This window comes from Fundulus heteroclitus, unplaced genomic scaffold (genome assembly GCF_011125445.2).
Source record: "Fundulus heteroclitus isolate FHET01 unplaced genomic scaffold, MU-UCD_Fhet_4.1 scaffold_28, whole genome shotgun sequence".
Taxonomy (NCBI): Eukaryota; Metazoa; Chordata; class Actinopteri; order Cyprinodontiformes; family Fundulidae; genus Fundulus; species Fundulus heteroclitus.
The window spans coordinates 1764643-1787288 of record NW_023396689.1 but is presented as its reverse complement, the minus strand read 5'-3'; the positions used below and the strand labels follow the sequence as shown (position 1 = coordinate 1787288).

Sequence of the window (22646 nt, the reverse complement as noted above, 5' to 3'; positions counted from 1 at the left end):
TATTCCTAAAAACAAAGTACTCGTGGCGTACTTGCACACCTCCGCGGGCACTGGCCCAGTCCTTGATATGCTTCTGCAGCAATGTGAGGAGACTCTCACTGTCGCTTTGGGGATAAGACGATTCAGGGGTTGGCGAGGGTGGGTGGTACGGCCCCGGGAAGAATTTGTCGCTGTCCGGGGAGCCGTGCTGTGGTGATGCTGAAGCAGTTGAACCGGCTGAAGGAGACGGCGGTGGAGTAGGAGCACTGCTATCCATGTAGTTCTTCATGGTCTCAGATGTTAGAAGTCTGGTCAGTGAAGTTGCACGGAGTCCCGGAGGTTTTTTATACTCAGAAGGGGCGTGCTTCACTGTGATAGGGGTGGTATCGGCTGTTGTGAGAGGGCTGGTCTAAAAAGCCAGCGCTTTGTTAACCGCCAAAATGTCTCTCCAGTTGCGACATTCGTGAAACAGCGTTGAAATCCGATCTCCTATTGCAGCCATGTTGTCACGCCACGCATCAAAGGGAATGGTTAACAAAGTTCTGAACACGCCACAGTCTGAATTATAATAGTCAAGCACAAAAATAACCATTTTATCTTGAGCCTGTCTCAGACTTGCACGGAAAAACCATCGGCCAGTAACCCCCGTCCTTGATTGCCATGTTGCTGTCAAGATCTTTTTTGTTGAATCTGTGTCAGTTTCATTCAGGAGGGTCTGCACCCGCTTGCAGCGCTTAGTGGCGGGTGAATCCATGATCCCGTCCTCAGTTTCTTGATTCACAGCGGGGTCTGCTGCATTCGAATCTTGAGGGTTTAGTCTGCGGAGCATGACGAGTCTCAGAACAGCCCAATCGTTTAAGGTTAGCATGCACAACGAGTGGATAGTCTGCAGCTTGTCGGCTCCTTCATCCAGCTGGTACAGACACATATCGCCGGTTTCGTACTTGAAGACGTATCCCCATCTACCGCAAACTCCATAGGGTTCCAAAGGCCATTCTTCTTGCAGAGCTAAGGCCGGAGGCATCTGAGTTCTGCATAGAGACAGTGTAGCCTTGCGAGGGGTCTGCTGAGCCCAGCACCGCTCTCATAGTTGTAGATCGTGACGGGTGTGTCAGAAATAATAGATTGGAGCTTGGTTTTTTCGGACGCCATGTTGAAAAGGATTCAATTGCTGTCGAGGCTTGAGAAAGGGCCTTATACAATGAGAGAAGCGACCGGGGGCGGGGTGAGGCGGTGGTCGGGACTTCCGCTTTCTGGAAGTGGGGGAGGGGTGTGAATTTCGGAAGTGGGGGATGGGTCCGGAAATGGGTGTGGTATTGGAGTGAAATCCGGAAGTGGAGGATGGGGCCATCAACTCGATCGATGTGAATAAATGAATTAAATAATTGGATGTATTAAAGGAATTAAATAATCAATATAGTAAAATTAATGGTTTATATTAATAATAATGTCATATAGGCGGGACTTCCGGTGGGGGGACCGGAAATGGAGGCGGGACATCCGGCAAGTTGATGGATTATTTATCCGCCTCTTTTTAATCCATCAAAATCGGATTAAAAAGTGACAGGAGGTGTCTCCTATGTCTCTCTCTCATAACAACACCAGGACTTAGGGCGGCTAGTCAGGTTAGCAGTTATCAGGAGACACCAGGACACAGAGCTGAGCTTCACCAGAGCAGCTTGACAGGTTAGCAGTTCTCAGGAGACACCAGGACACAGAGCAGAGCTTTTCCGGAGCAGCTAGTCAGGTTAGCCATTCACATGAGACACCAGGGCACAGGGCAGAACTTCTCCAGAGCAGCTTGTCAGGTTAGCAATTCACCGAAGAAACCTGGACAAAGAGCAGAGCTTCTCCAGGAACGAACAGCAGAATAAAAAGACTTACAGAGGGACTGGCATGGAGTGGTGGATAGCAGAAGATGGCCCAGTGCTGAACTGAAGGCAAAGGGAGGTTTAAATAGAGCACTTAACAGGTGGAACAAGAGTCTGGCTAATTAACTAGTAAATGTTAACAGGTGTGACTGACTGCTGAGGAGATGAAGTGAAGATGACAGAAAACAACTGATGACAATGAAAACTAACAATAAATAAAGTCAAACCTAACCCAAAAGAGATGACAAAATGAAAATAACACAAAAACAAAGCCAAACCAAAACTCAACCATGACACCTTTCCTGACAAAACAGACAAACCTCAACTAGTTCCAAAGACATTTGCTTTAAAGAAGACAATAGGAGGGAATTATCATGAAAACTGGTGTCTAATAAGATTGCTTCCCTTAATGATTGGGCATCTTGTTCATGAGGGAGATGAGACATGGGAGGTGATCATGGTTTTAAAAGATGTGCTTGAATTGGTTGTATCTCTGAGATTCACAGATGAATCTTTGTTTTATTTAGAGTCTAAAATATCAGAGCACAGGAAGTTACTACTGGATGTTTTTCCAGCTTGCAGACTCCATCCAAAGCATCACTATATTGAGCATTATCCCCACTTGACAAAAGTGTTTGGACCTCTCACAGACATGTGGACAATGAGATTTGAAGGGGAGCACAAGTTCTTCAAAAAAGTCATTCATGAAACTCAGAACTTCAAAAATGTTCCCCTAACCCCCAGCAAGGCGACATCAAAAGATATGGCGTACCCTTTGGACAGTGCTTCAGTTTTCAAACCAGCACTCCAAGCATACAAAGTAAGGAGCATAATGATTTCTTCCCTCCCAGGGAACATTCAAGAAATTTTGCACCAAAGATGTGGTCTCCAAAATACGGTCCTGTCAGCTGCGTCTATAAATATTGATAGAATTAACTATGCTGCAGATATGGTGGTTTCTGTAGGTTCATGTGGAGGGCTTCCAAAATTCAGACAGATTAAGCAAATGCTATGAATCAGTGCGGACATCATTTTCTTGTGCAAACCAATGACTGCATGGTATCATGAACATCTTCGTGCTTATGAATTGACACAAAGCAGCACAGGCTTGGGTGTCTCTCAGTTGACTGACTTTAATGATGTTTTCCTATGGTTGGCATACCGAGTCAAAGGTGTTTTGTTTGTTTCTTTGAAAAATTATATATTATGCTAGCCTCACTCACTTTATGGTTATCTTCTTTATAGCACTATGGAACAGAAGTGGCCAATCAGAGTCTTTGTGACATTAGAAAAATCAGCATTGATCAAAACCCAGTCAACCTTGTGTCCCTTTTGGAACACTTAAAAGTTAAACTGGCTCTACCATATGATTTCAAACTACAGTTTGAAGACCCACTTTTTAACAATGCACTCTGCAATCTGACAGGTTGAAAATTATAAGTCTTGAATATTTCTCTTCAGTCTCTGGCATACTGTCCTCACCAAGCACATCTGATACAGAGATACCCTGTACAAGTAAAGAAAATTTTCAGTTGATGAGGCAGGATCCTTGGCCATCTGCATTTGATGTTCCAGAATTCTCTGTGGATGTAAATTTCCAATTGGGACAGGGAGACCTGGCCTATATGAAGGATGGAACTTGGATGGATATGAAACGTGATCTTAGAAAGACTTGCAGAGACAATGTAGTACACAGCATACCCCACAGAGGAACACTGTAAAGACGTGGCCTCTGCACTGAATGCAAAACATCCCCATCTGAAAGAAGCTGGATCCCCCACTAGATATTGTGGATGGAGGAATGGCATTAAATTTAAGATGGGGAATTTCCATACGAAAATGAGATGTCCAGGTGAATGGCAACAAGAGGACTAGGGATTTTCTTGAAGGAGCGCCATCATGTAGTAACATAAAAAGGCCAAAAAGGAGTGAGACGAATTTCTTGCCAAATTTTCCTGATGGTGAAAATGCACATACTATTGAGTCTGTTAGAAGACGGATTGAAAGTGAATCAAAGAAAAGGATTCCAGACTCAGCCAATGTGAAGAAAATGATGGAGCAGACATTTTCTTTGCGACGTAAAGAAATCGTGGAAAAACAGCCTCCAGTTAAAAGAATGATAAAACGCTGGCATGCACTGTTCACAAAAGGTCAGGTATGACCCATTGACACTGCACTATACTGAATCACAACACAAGTAATCATTTTCATTTTAGATTACTCTGTTTTGTTAGATTGTTTGAATGATTTATCATCGAATAAATCTGGTCAATACTTAGGGTCCCTTGGATGTGTTTCTTTTGTTTCTTTAAGGTGTTTGCCGAGTTCTACAGACTCGCCAGTAAGAACCTCAAGAAAGACTTCAATGAAGCTCTGGACCACCATACTACTCATCTCATTGACTTCTTCAAATCCAAAAAAGGAGTTGTTGGCCAATCACTTGATCACCTCCTCCAGCCAATCAATTCACAAGTAAGTTTTATTTTAATTTCTTCATCATTACCACCGTATGGTAGTGTGCTTGAAAGCTTCAACTAAGCTTACAGCTGCTACTACAGTACAAGTAATTCTTTTGTAATTTAACGGTTTAACTGGAGCACACATACATCCACAGACATTTTTCCCCCAATAGGTGTGCTTTCATATAGTCTTATGGTTATTGTTTTTTTTTTGTTGTCATTTTTTCCCCATTAGACCAATGACATCACCACAATACTCACTGCCGTCCTTCAATGCCTGCCCTTGTATCTTGGAGATAATTCCAACAAGTTCGTCAGCTGCCCAGTAAGTACATTTATAATGATAATTATGTGACCATCATACAGTGCAGATTTTAAGACATCATCAGACGCAGAAGAAAAGCAATTTTCCATCTTAGTCTATGGTGAAAATGTTTTATTTCAATTTCTTCCTGATATAAATTTGGTTTCAAAGGTTATATCTAGGGCTGGGCAAAAATTAACGATTCACTGTATATACCTCATGCACCTTTTCCTCCTTTTGGTACCTTCTTTTGATTACTGAGCCGATGTGACAAGTGAATTTCTCCACTGTGAGATCATTAAAGTCTATCTTATCTTAAAATCTTTAATCAAAATGAATTGCATAATTTACCTGATTATTCACAATTATATGCAAACTCGAAGAATGAATTCAAAAGTAGTGTAAAGACCACTTTTATTTATATGTTCTGCTGCCATATGAACGAAAGTGCTATAACACACTGTTGGAACGGCAGCAGAATTGGAAGCGAACCCACAAAGTGGAATTCATGTTCACAGCAAGGCAGACTTGTAATCACAGAAATTAATTATATTCACAAGACTTTAGACACACAGCTTTCACACAAATTTTTTACATGCATGTAACAGCAGAATTTTGCGTTTGAATTTTGGGAAATAAATGTATTCATATAAAAATATGAATATTAATAACATCTTTTTGACAGCTCCCTTATTCCATAGTGAACCAGGTCATTAGTGCATTATCGGCACCTACTGTTCCGGAGTATGAGTCAAACCACTACACCGCAGCTATGCATGCCTTTATTTTTAGTAAATTGATTACTGCAACGGTGTTTTCACAAGTCTGCCTAAAAAGTGGATCAGACAGCTGCAGCTGATCCAGAACGCTGCTGCCCGCATCCTCACTAAGACTAAGAAAGTAGAGCACATAACCCCAGTTCTAAAGTCCTTACACTGGCTCCCTGTATCTCAGAGAATAGACTTTAAAATCCTTCTGTTAGTCTATAAATCCCTGAATGGCTTAGCACCTAAATACATCACAGACTTGTTATCAGTGCATCAACCCTCCAGACCACTCAGGTCTTCTGGCTCCAGCCTACTCTGCAGAACCAGAACCAGAACCAAACACGGAGAAGCAGCATTTAGTTCCTATGCTCCACTGATCTGGAACAAACTTCCAGAAAACTGTAAAAGTGCAAAAAGCCTGAGTTCCTTTAAATCAAGATTAAAAACACATTTGTTTAGGATTGACTTTGACTGTTCTAGATGAACTGTTTTACTGAAACATTATTAGTTCAGCTTTGTATTCTAACTGGTTTTAATGTTTGCTTTTAGTTTCTATTTGCTAATATTCTATTTCTACATTTTATTCCTACTTGCTTTTATTCTATTTTCTTTGTCTATATTGTAATCATGTAAAGCACTTTGCATTGTCTCTGTACTGAAATATGCTATACAAATAAATTTGTCTTGCCTTGCAGCAGCCAACATTAGACTTTCGCAAAATAAAAGCATTTGAGCAACATTCATTAATGTCTGATAAAGTAAATATCAGCGTTAATAGTCTAATGAATTAATGTGAAAATAATGCGTTAACTTGCCCAGCCCTAGTTACATCACTAAATTGCAACTAAACATTTATGTTTAAAATACATGCAAAAGTTTAGGCAAATCTGAGTTTACCAGATGGAGTTGTAGTTTTTTTTAGGTTTGGTTTTCTTTTTGTGCAGGTACTCATTTCATAAAGCAGGTTTAACAAACTCAGACTCAAAACCTCAACTTTAAATTGATCTAGCCTAAGGTTGGAAACTCAGAGTTTTTGGTTTTCCCAACTATAAGCCGCTACTTTTTCCCCACGCTTCGAACCATGCGGTTTATAATGTGGTGCAGCTTTTCTGTGGATTTTTCATAACCCGCCAGGGGGCGCTTTAGCAGAAAGTTAAAAAAAAAACTAGACGGTAGGGAAGTCAAAGTTGGAAATCAAAGAAGAAGATAGCGCTAATTTTTATTTAGCACTTGTAAGCAGCAGACACGACGGAGAATTTTATTCAAAACCATACCCACTCATCATGGAAACCACACAAAGAAGTTCTTATGATGCCGCTTTTAAGTTGAAGGCCATCGATCTGGCAGTACAGGAAGGGAATAGAGCTGCCGCACGTAAACTTGACGTGAACGAATCCATGGTTCGGCGCTGGAGACGGCACCGGGAAGAACTCATCCAATGTAAAAAAAACTAGAAAGGCTTTCAGAGGACATAAAAGCAGGTGGCCTGAACTTGAAAATGTTCTTGATGACTGGGTTAACACTCAGAGAGCAGGTGGCCGAGGTGTATCCACCGTGCAAATCCGGCTGAAAGCCAAATCAGTCGCCCGCGAAATGAATATTGAGGATTTCAACGGAGGACCGTCTTGGTGTTTCAGATTCATGAGGAGAAAGAACCTGTCCATTAGGGCGCAAACAACTCTCTGTCAGCACCTCCCCCCAGACTACCAGGAAAAAGTAGCAAATTTCCGACAATTTGTTGAAACAAAAATTGCGGAGAACGCCATAGGACCAGACGACATTATAAATATGGATGAAGTGCCATTAACATTTGATCTGCCGCTGACCAGGACCGAAAGGCCGGACTGCTGCGTGAAGAGGGCACCGCAGCTTCAGAGCCAGCTTCACCCCGGGATGACAGCGACACAGAGAGCAACTCTGATATCCACACAGAGAAGGTATGTGACGAAGATCTTCTGATGCTGTTCAAGTCCGACACTGAAGAAGAAGACTTCAGTGGTTTCAGTGCGCAGGAGGACGATGAATAAATAAATCAATAACTTTTCTGTTTTGTTTGATCAGCACTTTTACTTTTGTGCTACAGTCTGTTCAGTTGTGTTCTGTTAAACGAGGTACAGGTAACTATTTCAGTTGTTATCAGCGGCTTTTACCCCGGTGCAGCTTTTATATGTACTTTTCTAGTTTTTTTTTAAAACTTAGTGGGTGCGGCTTATATAGAGGTGAGCTCTATAGTCGGGAAAATACGGTAGTTTAATCAAGTCACCATCACAACAGGCAAGAGGAAGTGCCTATTTCACATCACTGGAACTAGATATTTTAATGAAGAATTAGAAAAAAAATATGGAGCACGTGTTTAAAAGAGCGCTACAGCCGCAAACGAGAGGGAGATGGAGTAGGAGAAGATTGCTCCTTAAGTTAATGCATTCGTTTATACGTAGTCTTCTATGGCAAACTGTTTTGACACTTATTAAAATCTCTATCCCTGTTTTTCCTTGTAGATCACTTAAATAAGATTCTTCCTGGTCAGAATAACATTCCTAGTTGGAACTGTTATAATTTCCTGAATTACAATTGTTTTGTTTTCTGTTTTTTTTGTAGTATTTTTCCAGTATAACTGTGGGAATCGATGTCCCAGAGCTAGATGAGCCCAACAGATCTGCTTTCACAAGCACACCATTATGGTTGTTAAAACTCTTGGTACTTAATATGAAACTTTATTGTAAATGATTTAGGGAGTAAAATTGTAAATTTGTCTTAGCCTTCTACCTGAATTTATTTGTGTTCTTTTACTCTGAATGCAGGATTTGGACACAGACTATGACTTCACCCATGTGCCTGTTGGCGTTCTAACAGTCATGACTGAGGACACACCACCAGAGATTAACAGCATTGCAATCATCCTTGAAGGAAACATTGTCATGGATGAAATTCCCACAACCTGTCGAGCACTTTGTCTTATGTTCGGCTTGATATATGCATTCCACCTGGATTACCCAAAAGGTATGAATAATACATTTGAGTTCATCCAGAAGATATTGTTGAACCTTGGACCACAAAAGCTCAGCCCAATCTCTACAATGTAATGCAGAGATACTGCATTCCATTAAAAAATGCTCTTTTGGGCTAGATATTTTGGTTAGGAGATTCGTCCTTTGGTGCTCATTTGTCACCTGTTAAATCCACGGACATGGAAGTTTGTGCTCCCAAATTTCGGGGAGCGCGGATTTTGACAGATTGGTATTGTCTTGAATTGGACAGATTAGTTACGGTTTTTCAATATGGGAGTAACTGCAATCTACGTAAAATCCACTGGATGGCAGTCTTGCCTTACGTTTTGGGGTGTCAAGCAGGGAGGACCTTGAGTGTGACAGTCAGGGTATCACGTGTATTATATGGGGTTACTAAGTGTTTGAGTACTACTGCTGGTCCAATTTGAGTGTGTCCGGTGGGGTTTGTGGGTGTTCAGGAGGCAGCAATGTGTGTGACAGTTGGGGGTCCCATGTGTGTGTGTGTGAGTGTGGGGGGGGGGGGGGGGACAAATGTCTATGAAGGGTGCACTTTGTGACAATTGGGTAACATGTGTGTTTTAGTACTGCAGGCCCATTGGGAGTGTGTGTGGGGGAGGGGTATTGCCCGTAAGGGTGTACTTTGTGACAATAGGGTAACGTGTGTGTGTGTGTGTGTGTGTGTGTGTGTGTGTGTGTGTGTGTGTGTGTGTGTGTGTGTGTGTGTGTGTGTGTGTGTGTTTGTGTTTAACATAAACTCGGGTACCGGTGGGACCAGTGGCTTCTCCATGGAAGTTCATGGGTGGTGGCTAAGGTGGTGGTCTGCTCCCAGGTGGATATGCTGGATGTCTCCCCCTGTTTCTCTGGAGGTCCAAGGGCTGCTCAGCCCTCCTCCATGCGGGGAAAGAGAGCTCTTTTGCGGGGTGGATATCGGTTCTCTGGAGGTCCAAGGGCTGCTCAGCCCTCCTCCATTTCGTGAAAGAGAGCTCTTTTGCAGGGTGTATATGCTGCACCCCCCCCCCCCCCCGTTCTCTGGAGGTCCATGGGCTGCTCAGCCCTCCTCCATGCGGGGAAAGAGAGCTCTTTTGCGGGGTAGATATGCTGCATCCCCCCCCCCTCCTCGTTCTCTGGAGGTCCAAGGGCTGCTCAGCCCTCCTCCATGCAGGGAAAGTTAAGGGTTGTACCCATCTGTCACGTGTTGCGCCCTAACCGGGTATCACTGTGTGTATATAAAGGGTTGTACCCTTCTGTCACGTGTTGCGCCCTAACCGGGTATCACTGTGTATATGTATGTGAGCATATGGTTAAGTTAAGGGTTGTACCCATCTGTGCTCAGCCCTCCTCCATGCGGGGAAAGTTAAGGGTTGTACCCATCTGTCACGTGTTGCGCCCTAACCGGGTATCACTGTGTGTATATAAAGGGTTGTACCCTTCTGTCACGTGTTGCGCCCTAACCGGGTATCACTGTGTATATGTATGTGAGCATATGGTTAAGTTAAGGGTTGTACCCATCTGCGCTCAGCCCTCCTCCATGCGGGGAAAGAGAGCTCTTTTGCGGGGTGGATATGCTGCATCCCCCCCCCCCCCCCGGTTCTCTGGAGGTCCAAGGGCTGCTCATCCCTCCTCCATGTGGGGGAAGAGAGCTCTTTTGCGGGGTGTACTGTCAACCACATTTAGTTAGGGTTTCAGCGTGTATAAGGGAGCAATGTGTGACAGTCAGGTATGAAATGGTATTGTCTTAGTTTAACATGGTAACTGTATAGGTTAGGGTTTGCTGTCCATAAGGGAGTAATGCATGACATTCGTGTAACATGTGTGTAATTAATGTGGTAACTGTATAGGGAAGGGAAAAGTGGGGAAGCTTCTGCTATTGGCCGAGAACGTGGCTTATTTAATTATGGGCGTTTTTTAGGGGCCAAGGTGTACAGAAGGAGGGAGGCTGTACAGAACTGGTTCCATTGCTTTACAATGGAAGGTGTACAGAAGGAGGGAGGCTGTACAGAACTGGTTCCATTGCTTTACAATGGCTTATTAGCCCACCCAGCATAGCGCCACCAACGTGTCGGAAAGAGCACTGCACGAACCAACTACGGGCGGGACAGGAAAAGTGGGGAAGCTTCTGCTATTGGCCGAGGCCGTGGCTTATTTAATTATGCGCGTTTTTTAGGGGCCAAGGTGTACAGAAGGAGGGATGGTGTACAGGCCTGTCCAAATATCAATATCACCAATGGTGGTGGGAAATGGTACTGCAGCATATGGCCAAGAGTGGAAATCTGGGCCCGTTTTGTTTCTGGAGCTATGCCACCAGCCAAGCAATATTTGATTTTTGATAATTGAGGCCTTTGCAGCTCATGGATTTGGACCAAACTTATAAATGCTCATTTCCTGGAAGTGCTCTACAACATGCCACTAACCACATCTTCTTATCTCATTGCTAATAGGAAGTAGCTATAGGAAGGGGATACAGGTATGAGCTCGTACCTGTTGGTAGATGCCTCAAAGGGGCTCCTGTATGCCGAGCTGGAACAGACAAACCGTGTGTGAGCTGTGTGCCATCAAAGGTTGCAAATTTTCACCTTTTGACCCCCACTGTGTCCCCGTGGAACCACCCAGGGAGTTCAAAATCACAGGTTCTGCTCCTCATAAGGTCACCTACAAAATATGTTAAAATCAGCCTTCTGTGAAAAAAACAACAAAAGCTGTTTGCCCCGAAAAAAATCAGCCAACTTCCTAAGGGCTCAAGACAGTATTTGAGTCTCAAAAGCTGAGGAAGAAAGGTTTATTTATGCACAGTGATACCAAATTTTAGATATGAGTTCTAGCTCACCCCTCAACCGCCGTCTGTGATTTTTGTGCCTCTGGGTGCTTGCGTCTAAGAATGGCAACCGTTTGAAGTATGAAAAAGAGATGCATAAAACACAGAGAAGCAGTGTGTTTTGTGCCACTGTTCAGCATAGGAGCAACAAAGGGTAACAAACTTGGTACCAAACAAAAGAGTCAATGGAGACGATCGAAACAAGCCCACTTGAGCCCATGTAGCTTTTTCCTTTGTCTCCGAGCAGCTGGGTTTTTCACCTTGCTTAGGAGGCCTCAATGGAGCCGCCTAGAAAGCAGTGTTTTGTGCCACTGTTTAGCAAAGCAGCATTGTAGCCTCACAAACTTGGTACCAAACGAAACAGTAAATAGAGACGATCGAAACAAGCCCACTTGAGCCCATGTAGCTTTTTTCTTTGTCTCCCAGAAGCAGGGTTTTTCACCTTGCTTAGGAGGCCTCAATGGGGCCTCCTAGAAACCAGTGTTTTGTGCCACTGTTTAGCAAAGCAGCATCGTAGCCTCACAAACTTGGTACCAAACGAAACAGTAAATAGAGACGATCGAAACAAGCCCACCTGAGCACATGTGGCTGTTTCTTTTGTCTCCAAGCAGCTGTTTTTTTCTGCGGGGTAGATATCTGCCTGTTTTTAGGAAACAGCCAGATATAACGGACGGGACTACGGACAACTCGGCAGGGTCAGAACGTCACGGCTGGAGAGACTGCAAAGAGAAGAAGAGTAAGTGACTCTGAAAGGTGAACCAGGAGAACTACTAGAAGCTGCACTGCTTACCATAAAGCTGGGCAGACCTAACCGGGGAGAAGTAGCGCCAAGGGAACTCTGTGATCCTACCCCTGTTGGTGTTCGGCGGCTAGTGGCTGAGGGTGGCTGATGTTACTGGTGAGGGATCCAGAGCGAGCCTCCTCGGAAGTGGGTGACAGATGGATGGACCAGAGTGAGGGAAGAACCAGCAGAATCCGGGAGCACCAAAAACTGTGACAAAACAGGGAGATCCAAAATTAGTCAAAGTTCAAAGACGAAAAAACTCATAAGCAGGTTTTCAGGAGTTGGGTCAGAGCCACGTCGTACCACCACTGCTTAAGGCTCTAGCGTCTTCCATCTGTCAGCGCTCTGCTTAAGAAGCCAGAGGAAGCCGCCTGCAACGAGCTGCAGGTGTGGGCCACGCCCCCTCAGCCAACTAGGCACACCTGAGGAGTAGAGTTAGAGCAGGACAACACAGAGGGCCAAGGTGTACGGAAGGAGCGAGGCTGTACAGGCAACATGGAAGTACAAAACGGCTCTCTGCCCCCTATATATAGGGGCTAAGGGGTGTAGCAGAGTGGATAACAACATTGCCTTCCACCCAGAGGAGCAGGGTTCAAATCTCACCTCAGCCATCATATTCTCATTTACAACATTAAAGTAAATAAACAATTTAGACTTTGAAATATTTTTTTAATTTCTTAATAGGACTCAGGAAGGGAAATTTAGAAACAGATTTAATAATAATTTGAACATTATCTTTTAAAAAGTGGTGTTTTTTTTAGGTCCTAGATATACATAACACGGTAGCTGCCGTACATATCGAGTGTACATAACGCGGTAGCTGCCGTACATATAAAGTGTACATAATGCAGTAGCTGCCGTAATTATAAACTGTACATATTACGGTAGGTGATGTACATATAAAGTGTACATAACGGCGTAGCTGCCGTACATATAAAGTGTACATAACGCGGTAGCTGGCATACATATTGAGTGTACATAACAGCGTAGCTGCCGTACATATAAAGTGTACATAACGTGGTAGCTGCCGTACATATTGAGTGTACATAATGTGGTAGCTGCCGTACATATAAAGTGTACATAACGCAGTAGCTGCCGTAATTATAAAGTGTACATAACGCGGTAGCTGCCGTACATATTGAGTGTACATAACGCGGTAGCTGGCGTACATATAAAGCGTACATAACGCAGTAGCTGCCGTAATTATAAATTGTACATAACGCGGTAGCTGCCGTACATATTGAGTGTACATAATGCGGTAGCTGCCGTACATATAAAGTGTACATAACGCAGTAGCTGCCGTAATTATAAACTACATATCACGGTAGCTGACGTACATATAAAGTGTACATAACGCCGTAGCTGCCGTACATATAAAGTGTACATATTGCGGTAGGTTATTTTTAATAAATATGATAAATATAAACTGTAACCTGCTCTACCAAACATTTAGAGATGTTGCCTGATGTATGTCAGAGCTCCAGCAGGGGGGTCATCGTTCCAGCACTCTTACCCAGTGAGAGGCACTCTTCCTGGGGAGAGGTTTCTGACTGAGACCCCCCCAGCCTGGAGGTGGAATTTTTAAATATGTGTCAAAATGTCTGTGAGTAGTGGTAAGAGCTTAACTTAGATTATCATTCATTTATTTCCTACAGTTTTCTCAAAACAGCGCAGGTTTTGTGGATGAGATCCTGCCAAAACTTGTCCCCGGTGCTATGATCTGTCAGGATCCCACTGGACTTTCCCAGAGTGCCCAGTTCTTCAGAGCATGTGTTCTAATGGGGTTACAAACTGTAACCTGCTCTACCAAACATTTAGAGATGTTGCCTGATGTATGTCAGAGCTCCAGCAGGGGGGGTCATCGTTCCAGCACTCTTACCCAGTGAGAGGCACTCTTTCTGGGGAGAGGTCTCTGACTGAGACCCCCCCAGCCTGTAAGTGGGAGATTATTATTTTTTTTTTATTTCACATTAGGGGTCTGGAAGCTATATTTGCAAACGGGTTAAATAATAATTTTAACATTATATAAAAAATAAGTGGCATATTTTTTTGAGTTCTGTCTCCAGCATGGGGTGGATACGAATTCAACAGGAGTAGCTCAAATTATGCCTATGGTAAGGCAGACTTCCAGAAGGGGGGGTCCAGTCAAGCACTCTAGCCCAGCGAGAGGCACTCTTCCTGGGGAGAGGTCTCTGACTGAGACACCCCCAGCCTGGAAGTGGGAGATTATTATTATTTTATTTATTATTTCACATTAGGGGTCTGGAAGCTATATTTGCAAACAGGTTAAATAATATTTTTAACATTATATTAAAATAAGTGGCATATTTTTTTTTAGTTCTATCTCCAGCATGGGGTGGATACGAAATCAACAGGAGTAGCTCTAATTGTGCCTATGGTAAGGCAGACTTCCAGAAGGGGGGGTCCAGTCAAGCACTCTAGCCCAGCGAGAGGCACTCTTCCTGGGGAGAGGTCTCTGACTATGACACCCCCAGCCTGAAAGTGGGAGATAAATTTTTTTTTTTCATTTCACATTAGGGGTCTGGAAGCTATATTTGCAAACGGGTTAAATAATAATTTTAACATTATATTAAAATAAGTGGCATATTTTTTTTTAGTTCTATCTCCAGCATGGGGTGGATACGAAATCAACAGGAGTAGCTCTAATTGTGCCTATGGTAAGGCAGACTTCCAGAAGGGGGGGTCCAGTCAAGCACTCTAGCCCAGCGAGAGGCACTCTTCCTGGGGAGAGGTCTCTGACTATGACACCCCCAGTCTGAAAGTGGGAGATTTTTTTTTTTTTTTTTTTTTCACATTAGGGGTCTGGAAGCTATATTTGCAAACAGGTTAAATAATAATTTTAACATTATATTAAAATAAGTGGCGTATTTTTTTTAGTTCTATCTCCAGCATGGGGTGGATACGAAATCAACAGGAGTAGCTCTAATTGTGCCTATGGTAAGGCAGACTTCCAGAAGGGGGGGTCCAGTCAAGCACTCTAGCCCAGCGAGAGGCACTCTTCCTGGGTAGAAGTCTCTGACTGAGACCCCCCCAGCCTGGAAGTGGGAGATACATTTTTTTTTTATTTCACATTAGGGGTCTGGAAGCTATATTTGCAAACGGGTTAAATAATAATTTTAACATTATATTAAAATACGTGGCATATTTTTTTTTAGTTCTGGCCCGCGCCAGCGGCAAAGGGAGTCTATGGGTCCTGTATGGCCGGTCCACGTTTCGGCCGCTTGGCCCTCCCAAAAACGCGCCACTTCGACGGACGTGCGGGTTCGGCCAATGGGCGAACCTTTCCCGTTTTTCCCTTCCCGCCCCCTGCCGCGCTAGCGTCATCCCCTCTCCGACAGGTTGGTGCCGCCGAAGACCCGACGCCAGCGGCAAAGGGAATCTATGGGTCCTGTACGGCCGGTCCACGTTTCGGCCGCTTGGCCCTCCCAAAAATGCGCTACTTTGACGGACGTGCGGGCTCGGCCAATGAGTGAACCTTTCCCGTTTTTCCCTTCCCGCCCCCTGCCGCGCTGGCGCCATCCCCGCTCCGACAGGTTGGTGGCGCCGAAGGCCCGACGCCAGCGGCAAAGGGAATCTGTGGGTCCTGTACGGCCGGTCCACGTTTCGGCCGCTTGGCCCTCCCAAAAATGCGCCACTTTGACGGACGTGCGGGCTCGGCCAATGCGTGAACCTTTCCCGTTTTTCCCTTCCCGCCCCCTGCCGCGCTGGCGCCATCCCCGCTCCGACAGGTTGGTGGCGCCGAAGGCCCGACGCCAGCGGCAAAGGGAATCTGTGGGTCCTGTACGGCCGGTCCACGTTTCATCCGCCTGGCCCCTCCCAAAATCGCGCCACTTCGACAGACACGTGGGCTGTACGGCCCTCGCCCGCCTGCGTACGGGCCGTACGGTTCACGACCCTACCCCCGGGCGCCACACTGTGGATGGAGCCCGCGCTGCGAGCGGAGAAGGGCCTTCTTTGGGGGGCCGCTGCACGGCCGCTGTGCGCGGCGGCAAGACGCCGGCGGGGCGGGCGGGGATCCGCTCCGCACCCGGCCGGCCCGCCTGCCGATTTTTAAGGGGGCCGGCCCGGCCGCGGCGAGCGTCGGAACGCCGCCGTGCATACCTGGGCATTGGGGCTGTACGGAAATGGAAGGTCTCATTCCGCCCGCCTGCCCTGGAAATTTTGGTTTTGGCCCTAGGGGGGTTTAGGGTTTGCTGTCCATAAGGGAGTAATGCATGACATTCGTGCAACGTGTGTATTTAACATGGTAACTGTATAGGTTAGAATTTGCTGTTCATAAGGGAGTAATGCTTGACATTCGTGTAACATATGTGTATTATCGGTGTTTAACATAAACTCGAGTACCGGTGGGACCAGTGGCTTCTCCAGTGAAGTTCATGCCGGGCAAGACTGCTCTTTTCCCGTTTAGTGAAAATGGGGAAAAAAGGTTCCAACAGGCTGGATTGGAACCCCGGTTGCTGGGGCCACAAGCCGGGGCACAGACCACTAGACTATCAGAACCATAACAATAAAACGGCTCATAGTGATTATATCCTCGACTTTCCACATATTGAAAAAAAATCTAAAATGTTGTCAGCCCCGGCCAGGATACAATCCTGGTTCTCCTGCATGACAAGTGGTAGCACTACCCCCTCCACTACGGTGGTCATGTGACACAACGGCCCACTTCCTTCTCATGTCTTTAACCGTCTCCATATAAAATGTGAAAAGAATAGTCACGTCCAGGGATTCGAACCCGGGTCTCCCGCAAGTCAAGCGGGAGCATTGACCACTGGACTACAGGGGCCACACCTGGTAACGGGCCGTGTCCTTGTGATGTGTCCGACCGATGCGAGATGCTTCCTCGGCTGGAAACTTGTTTACCTGTCCGGCCACTTCCGTTACTGTGGACTATAACGCCAGAGAGCAGCGGACCGGAGGTGTTTAGACCCACAGACCAAGGAGCAGAGCGGACGGTAATTTTCCACCTAAGACACGAGGAGCAGAGCGCATGTAGTTTTTCACCAATTAAAAGGTCGTTCAGAGCCGACTTGGTTTTCCCCCGAGTGAACAAGGAGCAGAGCGGACTTTCCTCCCCCACCCTCCTTTCACTTTTTTGAACGGTAAGTTGTTTTTAATGTAACTTAGAAGCACATATTTCCGAAAATAACCGTCTGAAAGTATGGTTAACTTGAGTGTGAAGCTCTTATCAGTCGTTGTCCTTTTCACTTTCACGGTAATTCTATGTTATATGCTGTGTAATAACCCGTGTAGTAGCCTGTGTTGTTTTTGTTACATTGTTTATACCACCTCGTGGCATGGTCTCAGATGCGCCGCCCCTCCTCCACATATTCACGGTGGGTGGCCCACGTGCAGCGGATCTATCTACCCAGGAACGCAGCAGCACAATGCCGCGATTCCCTGGAGCAGCCCCTGCCTTGGTTCTCCAGAACCACCGCTCCGGGTCCATTGGCCCCAGTGGTTCTGGAGAAAGCAGAGGCTGCTCCGAGGAAGTGGATGCGGGGCAAATGTGCTCTTTTCCTGGGAAAGAGAAGCTGCACCCCCCCCCCCCCGGTTCTCTGGAATTCCATGTGCTCTTCAGCCCTCCTCCATGCGGGGAAAGAGAGCTCTTATGCGGGGTGGATATGCTGAATGTCTCCCCTGTTTCTCCAGAAACCTCTTGGTCCTGGAGAAAGCAGGGGCTGCGCCAATGTATGACCAGTGAATTACTCCACACTGGTATTAACAAATCTCATCCTATCTTTCAGAGTCATATATCAAGATGACACCGCCCAAGTCCAATCTCTGCTGCCCATTGTGTCACTCCGTATTCAAGTATTTGGGCAAACACTTGTGACGTGCTCATGGGTTACAGAACCACGATGAGTGCAAAATACTGATAAATTTAGCCAATGGCAGGATTAATATATGATCCATGCCATGTCCATTTGATGGCTGTGACTATTTAAGTTCTAGGCTGGACAGGCATTTTGAACTAGCACATCCTGAGGTGGAGCAGGAGAGGATTTCCCGAGCCATCAATACTTTGAATTACCAAGCCACCATCCAGCGCCTCAAAGCTCTCAGGGAGACCAACCCGGACCCTCCCATGATCTCATGTCTTGACATCGGGACGGAGCAAGAAATGGAGCATGTAGAACTGGTTCTCCCGAAAGCGGAAGTTGTTCCTGAGGATCCATCCTCCTGCACCTCCTGCAGTGAACTTATTTCAAAGAACGTGAAGCTGACCAACGAGCTGGGTGACCTTCGTAAAAAACTGCGGTTCCAGCACAGATGGGCCAAAAGGGCAAGGAGAGCAATAAATCGATTGCAGGAGGTATTTAAAAATGTGTATTTTATTCAATTACTTAACTGAGTTTGGGATTCACAGATGTACCCAGATGTCCTTCATGTCTCTGGGTCTCCCTGGTTCCTCCAGACAACAGTGGGTCTGTAGGAACCATGAAGAACCAGAGACCTGAATGACATTTTAGTACATCTGTACCCAGATGCCCCTTCTCTCTATGTCTTTTCGAATGCTAATCTTTAACTTTAAACCTTTAACAGGCACTGGAAAAGTCCCCCTCAGGCCCTGTGGAACCGATAGACCTGGGTGCACTGGGGGATGAAGGACAGCATGGTTCCTCTTCGGATGAAGAAGCCAGGCCCACCAAACCAAAACCCAACCCGGCCAAACGCACCTCTTTGTCAGTGCTGCAACAGTATCCCAAATTCCCCCCCAGCATCTGTAAGTGATGTCACTGTTTGCTGATTTTTATCTATTTTTATAAATCATCTAAGTAATTTTTGAAATTTCTTTTTTTTTTTATTCAGTGCAATACATCGAGGATTACTGGGTGCACTTGAAGAGCTGCACTGGTCAGAAGAAGCACCTAGAAAACCAGAAATCCAAGTTAGGGCGCATAATGAACTTCCTCACATTCATGACAGAAGGGAGGACAATCTTGAAAAATTGGATGTTTCTCCCGAACATTAAGAGAATAAACCAGTAAGCATCTCTCTAATGTATTTTAGCTAATATAAAATATCACCATGTGAAATGATAGCAATTCCTTTCTCTTCTGAGCAGGTGGCCGGAATTTCTTCTAAATGAGGGATTAGTAGAGACAACTGTGAGGGCCTACCTGGTCAACTTGTCACAGTTCCTGGCTTTTTTTAGGCACACCCCTCCCTCCGCATCCAGGGTCCCTAAAACGGCCGTGTTCTTGGTGATTTGAGCCGTGTCGTCTTGCATTAGTAAGCTGAGGACACCCGTCGTCATCCGACAGATCCGCATCAAGAAAAGAAAGATGAGCAAGGCAATCCCAAGAGAGCATCTACATCTGTGCAGTGTCCTTGCAAGAGCCAGGATCCCCGAAATTCTTGGTGAGACTTATGTAAAATTGTACTATATTTAACGATTTACCTGACTTACTGAGATCCAGCAGCGTCTGTGCCTGCTCCTGATTGTCCTAACCCTACAATTAATTTATTTTTTAGATGAACTCTCAAAGGATCCCAAGCCGCAGACCCGCAGAACCTTCTTTGGGTACCTCAGTGTCTACATCGCCAGCCTGTATGGTCACCGAACAGGTGTGTTAAAGAACATGACAGTGGCAGAGGTAGACGAGGCCCAAATGGAAGCCAAACCAGGGGATGCTGGCTTTGTCATTAATGTCAGTGTACTGATATAGAAGTTATAAATCCTTTATATATCGTGTCATATGTCCATTAAGATAACCTCCCCTTTGCACTACAGGTGAAGGAGCACAAAACAAATCGTGCCTTTGGGCCGGCACAACTCTATCTAACATTGGAAGAGTTTTCATGGTTGGAGCAGTGGATCATCATCAGGGGGAAAATCAACCCTTCCTCAGACCTGGTGTTTTTCACAGAGAACAACACGAGAGTCGAAAAACTCATTGGGCTGATGCAGACTGCCTGGGCAGACATGGGTTTGCCTGGAATCCCTTCCTTCACAGATTTTAGAACATCCATAGTGACATATGTAAGTAATGATATCACATTCCTATTTAATAAAGTGAAAATCAAAACAAAATGTTGAACAAATTCTTTATTTTTACAGAAACGTTCTGTCTCCAGCCTCCTGTGCAAAAGTCTCAAAAACAATGTGCCATGACACCCGGACTGCTGAGAAATATTATGCCCTCCACCTCACAGCCCCTCAGCTAGCTGAAATCAGAGATGATTTTGAGCTAGCCATCAAGCCTTCCCACTTAATGTCATCGGTCACGGATGAATGTCCTCTCCTGACCTTGTCAGACTCCTCCAGCGAATTGGAGGAACAGGGGAACAGATCTCCAAAGCAGGAACAGGGGAACGGATCTCCAAAGTAGGTTTGTCTTATGTTATTTGCAGTAAGTGTCTGCCATACACAAATATTCACATGTAATAAATGAGGGTGTTTTTATATTTAAGGAAATCCAACAGGAGGGGGAGCTAGAGGCTGCTTCGTCCATCCTGCCTGATGCATCCAGCCAGGAGAGGGAGTCCAGCTCCAGGTCTTCCTCCAGCCAGTCCACCGAATCCCAGTCATCTCCTCCATCTGACCAGGACCCATCATTCACCCTGCCCAAAAAGGCCAAAAAGAGAAAGAGTGTCTCTCCACTTCTCGCATACAGACTAAGAAAACGCTGCATTTTAACTAAAACTCCAGCGAGACCTGTTGTCAGACGACCACGTAGGATAATCAAAAAAGCTAACAAGTAATGTAAATAGTGTAAAAAAATCCATTTGCATTCTACATTTTTGTATTTATTTTCGTATTGTTTGCTGTGTTTGCACCTTAAGTTTTCTGAATTTATCTTGATATTGTTTGCTGTGTTTGCACCTTAAGTTTTCTGTATTTATCTTGATATTGTTTGCACCTTAAGTATTTATTTTAATTTTGTTTGCTGTGTCTTTAATAAATATAAACCTTTTTTAAGACATTTCTCCATTCATTATATTAGTTGTATTATTATATTATCAGTATAACATAAAATAATATATAACTTGTCATTAGTGCATTAAGTGCAATGCAAATATAGCACTTAATGCACTGACGGCAAGGTACACATTGGTTCCATCAATGTTGCCATTAAAAAGGGGAAATAAAATACAACTGAGGGTTGGTTTGAACCCCGCTGCTCTAGGTGGTGGGCGGGATTGCTATCCACTCGGCTACACCCTTTAGGCTGTATATAAATGAGACACATGTTCACTATGAACGTTAATATCGCCATGGTAATCATTAAATGGTTATGTGCTCAGCCACACCCCTTGGCCTGCTATTGGTTGCTTAATAATTATTCCTATGTCATCAGTGACGTCATTGACCATTGGAAAAATCAGCCAAGGCTGGTTTTGAACCCTGCGTCTTTGGGTGGGAGGCAATCTTGCTATCCACTCGGCTACACCCCTTAGGGCTACACCCCTTAGGCCCTATATATAGAGGGCTCATGATCCATATATCCTTATGTATTCCTCCCACATGTCATTGCTCCCGTCTGTCATATAGTTAAGGGTTGTACTCATCTGTCACGTGTTGCGGCCTAACCGGGTGTCACTGTGTATATGTATGTGTGTGTATGGTTAAGTTAAGGGTTGTACTCATCTGTCACATGTTGCGGCCTAACCGGGTGTCACTGTGTATATGTATGTGTGTGTATGGTTAAGTTAAGGGTTGTACTCATCTCTCACGTGTTGCGCCCTAACCGGGTGTCACTGTGTATATTTATGTGTGTGTATGGTTAAGTTAAGGGTTGTACTCATCTCTCACGTGTTGCGCCCTAACCGGGTGTCACTGTGTATATGTATGTGTGTGTATGGTTAAGTTAAGGTTTGTACTCATCTGTCACAAGTTGCACCCTAACCGGGTGTCACTGTGTATATATAAAGTGCTGTACCCATCTGTCACAAGTTGCACCCTAACCGGGTGTGTACCCATCACCATCTGTCATAAGTTAAGTCCCACCGTCTGTCATAATGATAAGTGCAACCATCTGTCAAATGTTAAATCCCACAGTTTGTCATTACGCCATCTGCTGGTGAAAAGGTGGGATTACAACCCTAATCACCCATTTTATGACGATCGGGAGTAATTAACTGAGTTCTTGAGTGAACTTTGCCCTCTTTGGGGGGCTGTCACGGGGGCATGGTGGGGCTATTATGTGAGCCACACCCTGTGACCCTGTGACCTTTGGTATGGCCCCCAGGATTTTTAAAAAAATCGCCAAAAAGTGCTCCCCTTTGTCAAAAAAAGGCCAGTCCCCTAAGTAATGCTAGGGATAACTGTAATAGTTATTTATCAAAGATTTTTGATACACAACACACTAATGATCCTTCTAACACAAATTTATAATCGTCACAATAACTCAAAATAATGGCAGCGTTTTTATTTATTTTATTAATTTTTTTGGTTCAGTCTCATTTCATTCCATGCTCATCTGATTCAGTATTATGGGTGTTATGTTACTGCTACCTCATAACTGCTGAAAGGGAGGAGGTACTTGGGGAGCCCGCAGTATTAAAAAGGTTATTGGAGACCAAAAGTAAACCTGTAAGCAGTGATGGGCAGTAGCGCCGCCACATGTAGCGAAGCTATTAGTTAAACTACATTTTCCAGTAGCTGCTTTATGAATCAAGTAACTTTCCTGTGGT

The 22646-nt window shown here is 44.9% G+C and overlaps 1 non-coding gene across 1 annotated transcript; it reads left to right on the top strand.

The window, feature by feature from the left end:
- The first annotated feature begins 18604 nt into the window (after positions 1-18604).
- Positions 18605-19978, top strand: LOC105922452. Its single transcript, XR_004928825.1, has 5 exons — positions 18605-18732; positions 18819-18993; positions 19075-19370; positions 19485-19660; positions 19744-19978. It is a non-coding gene; the product is annotated as an uncharacterized LOC105922452 (transcript).
- Positions 19979-22646: the final 2668 nt, after the last annotated feature.